Genomic DNA, 10,335 nt, shown 5'->3' with positions numbered 1-10,335 from the left:
CATATTCAATAATTTATGGAAATGGATGCTGGTATTTTTGCCTTTTTTTTTAAAGCACTTTAAAGAGATGGCCCAATCTTCTGACACTTGACACAGTCGATGAGCAATCTGCCCAGTGGCGGATTGGTTCCACTTTTGTTAGAGCTGGGCCTCCTGGGGAGCTCCAAGAGAAGAGAACGCTTTCTAAAACATTTCAATTGTAAGTGCAGTTCATTAGTTTAGATCTCATTACAATAAATTATTATCCACTGCTTTAAATCTTAACAAAATGGACACTGCAATGATTAGAGTCCCTTATGTTTGTAGAAAAACCCTATAATAAACCTACACTTGATGATACAAACAGCCGATTGATCCTCAACCAAACCAGTTATTTGTCCCAAGAGGGAAAGCACCCCATTTAACAATCAAAATAGCGGACTGGGCCTCTTATTTTTCTCAGAAGAACAGTAAGATTGTGTCCACAGGCAAATTTGATCATAGCAGTTGCCTGCTTAAAACCCTTCACAGTTTCTCATCACGTTTAGGAAGAAGTTCTGTCAAAGAATAATGTTCAGAAGATAAAAACCCAAGTCATTTTCTCCAATATTATTGATCTATAATTGACACAGCATTGTATTAGTGTAAGGTGTACAACATAATGATTTGATGTATATACATGTATATATACATTGCAATATGATCACCACAGTAAGTTAATATCAGTCTCCAAAGTTAAAAAATTTTTTTCCTGTGCAGGAAAAAAAATCTCTCTCTTATCAACTTTTAAGATCTCTCTCTTAGCAACTTCCAGATATACAATACAGTATAGTTAACTACAGCCACCATGTTGTACATTACATCCCCAGGAATTATTTATCTTACAACTGGAAGTTTGTACCTTTCGACCACCTTCACCCACCAACCTGTTCTGTTTCTGTAAGTTTGGTTCTTTTAGATTCCACATATAAGAGAGACCATATGGTATGTGTCTTTCTCTGTCTGAATTATTTCACTTAGTATAATGCCCTCAAGGTCCACAGATATTGTCACAGATGGCAGGCTTTTCTTCCTTTTTATGGCTGCATACTATTCCATTGTGCATGCATGGGTCAGTGGACACATGTCTTGGTCACGTGAATAATCCTGCAGTGAACATGAGGGTGTAGGCATCTCTTCAAGATGGTGATTTCTGAAAATCCAGCTCTAATACTGACATAGAATAACTATGTGTCAGTATTTATTTAACTGAGTAATGAGAGAACCAGTCATAGGGAGAGCTGGTTCAAACAGTATTTGAGGACAGGAGTTTATACAGTTCTTCAGGAAAAGTGTATAAAAGTAAGTTTTAATTAATTTGTTCATTTTTTTAAGTTGGAAACAAAACAGACTGAAGGTGTGATAAAGCATAACCTTTCGGGTTTCTTCTCTACCAGGCAGAAAACACTGGTTTCTCTGCAAGAGGATAGCTATCATCTCCAAATATACATACAACTTCTCAGTGATCAGGCCCAATCAATAAATAGCAAAATCAAACAAAGGTACAATCCCATTTCCTCAAGGGAATTTTCCCAACTCCCTGAGCAGGCCAGCTCCTGGGAACGCTCCACAGCTGCCTTCTGTCGGCCTCCCTCGTGGCACTTCTCAGAACGTTAGCTTACTACCCATGGTGCAGTCATTTGCTGAAAAGTCTGGCCCCCTGACGGGAACATAAATCCCCCCAGAGCGGGGCAGATGTGTTTTATTCACCAGGGGATACCTGGGGCCTAGCACAAAGACTGAAACTGCGAGGAAAGGAGTGGCGTGGGGAGGCTGGGGCGCTCCAGGCTTCAAGGGCCTCTGGCTATGCCCAGTTCTAGCCAACAGCCTGGCTGAGCCATCCGCGTTCCAGGAAGTTCATGTGAGGGCAGGCTAACTGCTCCCGGGGACACCTAGGACCTCTTGCCAGATGGCTACTCAGGCAAATGGGAGGAACAAGTCTCACCTTTTTAGGCCCACGCCTCACTCTTATATTTGGGTTTTTGGGCAGAATCTCGGAAAGCACTGTATTCATCCTAGCACAAACGTGGGGTGAAGCTCGTCTGATCCGGACTCAGACAGACTGCACCAAGACCCCACAGGATGATTAAGGGCTTCCTCTAATCACACCAACTGATATAAATTACTACGTCGGCTGCTCTGAGCAGCATCTGTGGGATTTACACCTCATTACATCAGCGGTGCCAATTGAAGCCACAGGGTTCAGCCACCCCCTGCTCAGGAGCTGTGTCTGTTTTAGACAAACGTAAAGGGCGACCGGAAAGTGGAATCAAAAACCTTCAGTGAGCAACACCAACACTGCTGGAGGAAAAAGAAACTAAAATAGTCACAATTTTGTGTTTGGGGGTTTCTGATCTGAATCAGCTCTTTACGCTTCTGCCAAACTGTGGCCTCAGTTCTTCCTGGGGCTGCAGTTTAGCCTGAGAACCAGCAAAACCACAGGCCCAGGTGGTCCGGGAGGCTGAGGACGGCCACAGTTCGCAGGTTTAGGGATTCTGCAGAGGCAAGAATTCAGCTTTGTGGGGGCGATGCCGACAGTGGCTAGGGCCTCCCCATGATGTCCATGGCCACCTTCCATAAATAAAGCATGGAAGAGAAAGCGGTGGCTTGGGCGACAAACGAGGCTTCAAGACAAGCCCCAGGTGGCCAGCCGAGCCTGTGGCCACAGCAAGCCGCACTGCTGAGGTTTGGGCAGCTCCAGGCAGCCCCCTCCCACCCCTGCCAACCCTCCCGAGGCCTATAGGATAAAACCAGGAAGGTGGGGAGCCAGGAAACCTGGATTTCTTTATTGCCTTCCGAGGTGGAGGGGAGGAAGAGAAAGAGGCAGAAAATGAAGGAAGGCCACAGGAAATGGCACACCCATCAGAGGCAGAAGGATTCCAGACGTGATTATAAAGTCAGGGGCTGCATGTCATGATGGTGTTTCAGCAGCCATCATGGGGTTTTTTTTCCCAGAAGCATCCCATTTAGACCATGGGAGGACAACGTCACCAGTGCACACCGACATGCACATGTGCAGTCGATGAACGGGCGTGGGGCTGGGGACCAGGACACAGACAATCACGGGACAGAAGTCCTGGAGACGGTGTCAGGCTCACCTAGAGGCTTGCCTAGGGAGGACACTGCCCCCACCCTGCCAGGTGCCCTCCGCACACACCTGCGACCACAGCGGCTCATCCAAACAACTGTGACCCTGGGGGGCTTCCTGCAGCCTGGGAGCACACAGCCTGTGGCACGGCCAGCAGAGCAGCCCCCGCAGACAGCCCTGACGATGGCCAACGGGGCACTGGGAGGACTCGGGAAATGCTCTCTCCTGTCCCCACAGCTCCCCAGTGGGACTGGGTCTGGCTGTCCATCCTGATACACACGTGGATGGTTTTCACCCTTGCTCTGTCTTACTTCCCTACTACCTACCAGTGCTTCCTAGATCACCTTCCAGGCAAAAGACTCAGCCCCCCAGTGTATTTCCCTGGGTGTGCTTCCAGAAAACCCCAAACCAAAGCAGCGCCTTGGTGCAACTTATTAAGAGGCACCCGTCAGGGCTGCAGGGCTTGGCAAGCAACTTCTCTGGTCTGACTAAGTCTGACCAGGGCTCTGACAGGCAGGAGATACGTGGGCTGGATCGCAGCCCACCTGCCCCTCTGCTGGGCATCTCCGCCCTTCCTAGGCACCCCACAGCAGCCATCAATCAACCCCACCACCTCCTCTTCTTAGCTTCAGAAAGCAGCAAGTTCCCTGAAGAACAACTAGTCTATTTTTGAAGCACACCAGGAATTCCACCAACATACTCTTGAGAGTCCGATCATTCCTAGGAATTCAAGGAGCGAGCGGGTGTGGGAGAAATAGCGCAGGGCCTGAGTGAGAGTGCTCTGAGTTCAAATGCTGCCTCCGCCACTTGCTGGCTGTGTAACTTAGGGGAGGTCGTTTCAACTCTCTGGTGCTTCCATTTCTGCAGCTGAAAGAGGGCACACGATTGCTTGAAGCATACACTTAGGGAGTGATACCAAGCTTCCCAAAGGCTGAAGTGGCTGGTGATCAGAGGGTGGCCCCACTGGAACCCACAGACGTGAGTGTCTGAGGCCCCTGACGCTCAGAACCAGGTCAACCCATGCTGGTGTTGACTGCTTGCTGCTGAGTGCCAAGATATAAAATGTTAATGGAAAGGAGGCCATCGATCATGTGATGGTGGCAAAGCTCATGTCCCATCTGTTCTTTGGTTCTCCCACTCCAGGATGGGCCTGAAAACAACTCCCTGACTATTCCTTTGCTGAGTAAAATGCTGCAGGACAGAACAGCCCCGAGAGACCCCATGCCGGGTGAGGACACTGACCTTCTCTCTATTTCTTGACTCTTGTGCCCTGAGGATAATCTGCCCTCATGACTGTGTGTCATGATTGTCGCTGGACTTCTGAGCAGGGCCTCCTGGGCTGCCACCGTCCCAGGTTTTCCTCACCTGGAGATGCTGGTTTGAGCGTGAGTCACAGGCTCCCTTACCTAAACACCAACCCTGTCAAGCTTTTACTGCAATCAAGGCCAACAGCCAATAAGACCTGCAGAAATCAGACTTGAAGCCTAGAGACCCTGAGAGCACCTCCTCCCAGATCCCTAGCCGCACACCGGGCCCAGGCAAGCCTGGTTTATCCATTAGGGGACATACACGAGCACGCACACACCGAACACACACACACCCCATGTGGCTACACTTTCTGAGTCTCACAAGCATGTTAGAGACCCGGAGAAAATAAAAGATACTGGCTTGCATAATTTAAGGAAAAATCTGCAAAATCAAAAGGAATAAATGTTTAATGAAAAGTCTATAAACATGAAGTCCAATTTGTTAATTGTCAAGTTTAGTTTTCATTATATCTGAAAACAGTCAGTTGTTTCCCTTTCCCTGCTAGAACTTCTAAGTATGCATGACGATTGCTTAGAAAGTAGAGCCAATAGCAAGTGAAACGAGTTACTATTCATAGCCAAGTAAGTTCAAAAGCAAATGCTAAAAATTGTTTAAAATACATATATAAAAATATATATACATACATATATACATAGAGTGCATTATACTATATAATATGCATAGATGTGTCACACATATATATATATACACACACACATACATATGTATGGGTCCACTATGTTTGATATAATATATAATGTAGGGTGAAGTTCTAAAAGTAAGAGTAACTAAAATGACTGGCTGTCCAGCAAGCCATAATTGTTATTATAACTTTACTAGAATATACACGCTTCTCTGAAGAAGTCTTTATTTTTTTCCCCCCTGAAGATGCTGATTTGAAAGTCAGTCACTGGCCATGAAAGATGCACACAAATAATTCCCTGCTTATTATTTCAATGGAGAAAAAAATACCATTTTGTCCCTTAGAACTAAGCGACATTACGACCAGGAACCCACCTGCCTTCCTCCAGCCTTCTGCGCTACAGATTCGCTGCCACACCTATTTCTTCCAGCAATTTCCAGAACTGGTTGGGTTCATCAGCCACTTAACCTCTTCTGCAGATCTCTGAGCTCTTGCCGCCTTCCCCCGGGGGGAGCCCTGCAGTGCACTGGTCCTCCTGAACGACTGACCACCACTATGCCAGCTACGGCGGCCACCCGCATCTTCTAAGGGTCTTGGAGGCTGCGCCCTTTGGGTAAAGTCACCCCTGGAAGCCTCTGTTCCCCAGGAAGCCGCTTCTGCCCCATCACCACTTCAGCTGAGCTCTTGAGAAACGAGAGGTGTGAGGAGGCCATTAGCACAGGTCATTAACAGAGCTTGGGTGGGGGGGCACCAGGGAACTCCCCTCACAGCAGGCATGCCTTAGAGGTTTGTTTTCCTGCCACTTCAAGGAGCAAATTGATTTCAAATGCACACGTTAGAGCCTCTTGCTCACCCCATAATCTCTCCAATTAAGGTAAAAGGCTCCTGACAGCCGAGTCTTCATTATGAGGAAACCACAGGCAGGCCTGGGTTGGAGGTGCCCTGGGCAGCTTCTGGACCCAGGGGGGGTCCCAACAGTACCAACAGGAGACAGATGGGTGCTGGATTTGTCGATGCATAATTCACACCCTCTGAGAGCCCTACTGATACTTGACATCCAGGGATTCTCTCCAAGCCTGGCTGCTGTGCAGATGGGTGGAAGCACGCACGCAGAGAGTGGGACAAGCTGTGGAGGAGAAAGAGAGTGGGGGTGGAGCTGTGTCCACTCACAGCTCTTAGGCCCCTCATACTGCATCTCCAGCAACTGCCAGCCCCTCCCATGCTGGGCGGCGAGGGAAGTGTCCTCATCAACATTGCCAGCCCCTCGGCCTAGCTCCTGGAGGGCTATGGACTAGGACAAGAGTAGCTCTCTCCCCTCCTCCTTGCAAAGCTTTGCTGCTGGATCCCCTCCCCATCCTGCTCCCAGCCGGCCCTTAGGAAGCCACTGGTAGTCACACATCACAGAATCACAGCTCATCATGATAGAGAACTCAGTTCAAGAAACATGTCTTCGTTGTGCCAGGCACTGTTTGGATGCAGGGGATATAGCATGACCAAAATACCTTAAAACCCAAATTGTCATGGACTTGACATTCTTTTGGACAGAATCACTGGAAATCAATATGATCTAGTCTCCTCTGGTGGAACAGAAAGCAAAAGGGATGAGCTCCAACTGTGGGCCTAATGCTGCACCTGGAACTTCCTATTTCTCATTTAATTCTCTCCCCCAACCACCTTGAAAAAGTATCAACCCCATTCTACAGAAGAAGAAACTGAGGCACATGGAAGTTTCAGAAGATGCCCAGGGTCACAGAGCCAGTAAGTGATAAATCCCGCTCTGGCTTCAGAGCCAGTGAAGTGTGTCCTGCATGAAGCCTCCCTATCTCTCTAGCCCATGTTATTAGCTCCCCTTTAAAATAACAAGTTTAGTTGGTAATGCCAACATCTAATAACTCTGTGTGGTTGGGCAAGGGACTCGGTTTTCTCAACTGTAAAACAGGGCTGATGGCACCCATCTCCTGGGATTGTAATGAGGGGTAGAGATCAGGCCTATAAAGCCCTGGGCCCAGAGCCTGGCACTAGCTAAGTGTTCAGTTAGTAGTAGTAGTAGTAGTAGTATAGTAGTAATAATAGTACTCGCATTTTCATACTTGATATGAACAATCTCATATAAGGAGCAAACGGTAAATTACATTTAGCAAATCCTCCTTAAAAACAGAATCAAAGTACACTAAGTCAGGCCTAGAGAAAAACATGGTTGCTGTGAACATTACGAATATAGTAGGTGCTCAATATGTGCCTACCTTTTGACTCTTACTGTCGTAGTTTTAAGACACGACTAAGATGAATTCTACACTGTCAGATGTGTACCTGATCCCTCATTCTTGAGCCATATCTGTGCTGGCCGTGATGACGGCCGTGAACATTGCCCAGAATGGATGTTGAGTGGCAGCGTCAGGCACGGACCTCTCAGTGGGGTCCCCACCATGGTGGCTCTGCTCAGAATTCAGTTCAGTGTCATGGGCTCCTTGCTTAAATATTGGTGGTCTAGAGCTGGGGTTGGTTTAAGCTCAGCAATATGTCCATGTCAAAGCCCTGCTTTCCTTGGCTATTAAAAGCCACCAGGTGACACCTTCTGTAATAATTTTGGTACCTTTTGCCTGTGTATCAGCTTCTGCTGCCTCACAAACCAGCCCCAAAACTTATTGCTTTAAAACACCTCTCATTTATTTTGTTTGCAATTTTGTGGCTGCCAGTCTGCACGGGGCTCAGCAGAATGGTTCTTTGCTCCCACTGGACTCATTCTTATGGCTACGGGCAGCTTCCACAGCAGCTCAGATGGGTGGGTCTCGGGGGCCTCGCCGGGACAGCTCATCTGGGCTCCATGTATCTCTCATCACCTCACAGACTAGACAGGGCTTGTTCACGTGGCAGCAGAAGGGCTCCAAGAGCTGCCTGCCAGAGAGAGGGAAAACCCCACTGGGCCTGTATCACATGTGCAGACACCCCACTGGCTAAAGCCAGTTGCTCTAGGTCCAGGGTCAGAGTGAGAAATCACGTGGCAAGGGCTGCAGGGACCACGGGCAGGCACCAGATGCACCAAGGCTCCTAGTAACTCCCCATATGGGTCAGCATGTATTTGGATGCAACTAACAGAACCCTACCCAGCTCAGCTTAAGTTAAGAGAAAAAGAAAAGAAAGAGCAATTTTAACTGTCTTGGGCAACTGAAAGATCCAGGGTGGAACTAGCAGTGGGGGATGGCGAGATGCTGAGCCAAAACTGACGTCAGATCTCTCAGTCCCTCCCTTTGCTGCCTCATTCCTTCTCTCCACTTCTGCTTTCTTATATATGAGATGTTCTTTTCAGGAAGGCTTACCCCACATGATTACAGAGATATTCAGCAGCAGCTCCAAAACACCTTCCTCCCGCTTTACCAACTCTGGAAGAAAAAGCATCGTGTCTAATAGCTCTAGCCGAAGTTCTGATGAGGAATCTCACTGTCTGCCCTGAACCAGTCACTGTGGCTGGAAAAACAGGATACTCTGACTGACTGGCCAGACCTGGGCCGTGGTGGGATTGGAGGGGTGTGTCCGCCCTCAGAGAGACAGGGACTGTGTGGCACTACCATTGACAGGTCAGGAGTGGCTTACCTGGGAGGATGGAAGGCCACAAAAAGGCCTGCCCACTACGGCTCAGGTGCTCAGGTGATTATGGGAAGATGCTTTAGACGATGAGTTTTTTAAAATGCTCAAAGAAGATGACAAGAGAAGGCCCCCTGAGATAAAAGGCAATGTTCATGGTAGATGGAAAGATACCCCAAAGCAGGATAAGACCATGCTAGATGGCTATATATGTTATATGCTTGGGAAAGGTGTTTCTGGTGGGCTATTTACTTCTCGGTCAGAAACAATCACAAAGACAGGCTTGACCTGCCATGTCATCCATCTCTGGTATACAAAATCTCCCAGGTTACTGCACGCTGGGCTGGGCCTCATATTTTGTTCCTGCAGGATCACAAAAGGGCCACAGATGGAAAGAGTATCTTGAAGCAGAACTCCACCATTCCTCATCCCAGGAATGATGAGATAGATGTAAGTCACTCCACATCCTGGAAAAACAAGTATGCCCCTGGCTGGCCCCTGTGACAACTGCCAAGAGGTTCCCTGCAAAAGTAGCCTCTGTCCCCCTTCCATAGATTGCCTTCCCGCACTGGCATGCAGAAGTCTCATCATCTCATTCAGTTCCCTCAGAACCTCCCCCAGGAGGGCATGGAAAACCCTAGAAGACCTGGGCCAAGCTTCCAGAATGCTACTGGATAACTATCTATATTTCACTTCTCTGAACCTGGGGGTTTGGCAAACTTTTTCTGTACCAGACAAAATTGTAAAACATTTTAGGCCAAAAGGCAAACTCACACCAATTATGTAGGTATTCATAGAACTAGTGAGAAAACAAATTTCCGCAGGTTCTTTTCAATCACTTAAAAATATAAAAAACATACTCAGCTTGCAGGCTGTGGAACAGGCAGAGGGACGGATTCAGTGCTGGAGTTCCCGTTTGTCAACTCCTGCCCTCAACCACCCCAGCGGAGAGAGCCACAAGGCAAGTGGAATTTACATTGGAAGGGAGGACTGGCACTGGCTTGGGATCAAAATCATAGCCACAGAAAGGCAGGAGGATGGGTAGAAGGGGGAAATGTGTGAGGGCCGAGGCTAAAAGAGAAAGTGCAGAAGTTTGGAGGGCGAAAGGTCACTCTTTGGGGACAGTGACTATGATGAAAGTGATAGAAAGGGAGAAGTCTTTATATTTGCTGTGCTCTGCCATGAAACTCATCAGGGACTACAATAAATAGTCAATTACTTTGCAGTTATTGTGGATACTGGATTTTCTCTCTCTCTCTCTCTTGTTAATGTGACACAAAGCTGAGTCTGGGCCCACAAGCTGATGTGGCTAAGAGCTGCTTCCTATCCTCTAGCTGGCTAATTATCCCCCATCCGTCCCAGGCACCCTGAGCAGTCTGGGTCCCTTCCCCATCACCCCTCCACCTGGGGTATACTCTCCCCACCCCAATCTTCCTCTGTTGGGCGAACTCCTATTCACCCTTTCTCCAGAGATCTTCCACGACTCTCACTGACTAAGGCCTCGGCTCCCACTGCACCGTGTGCTCAACCTGGAAAAGTCTCTCAGGGTCACTCGATTAAATATGGAACCACTCCTGCCTGCCCCTGTTAAAAAAAGATGCAAGGTAGAAGAAAGCACTTTGCAAACTGTAAAGGGCTAAACACGTGGAAGCTGGCATTGTCATTTGGTTCCAAGGAGAGCCTTTTATTATTATTA

The sequence above is a fragment of the Manis pentadactyla genome, chromosome 1 (assembly GCF_030020395.1).
Source record: "Manis pentadactyla isolate mManPen7 chromosome 1, mManPen7.hap1, whole genome shotgun sequence".
Lineage (NCBI taxonomy): Eukaryota > Metazoa > Chordata > Mammalia > Pholidota > Manidae > Manis > Manis pentadactyla.
Note: the sequence above shows the minus strand (reverse complement) of the source record.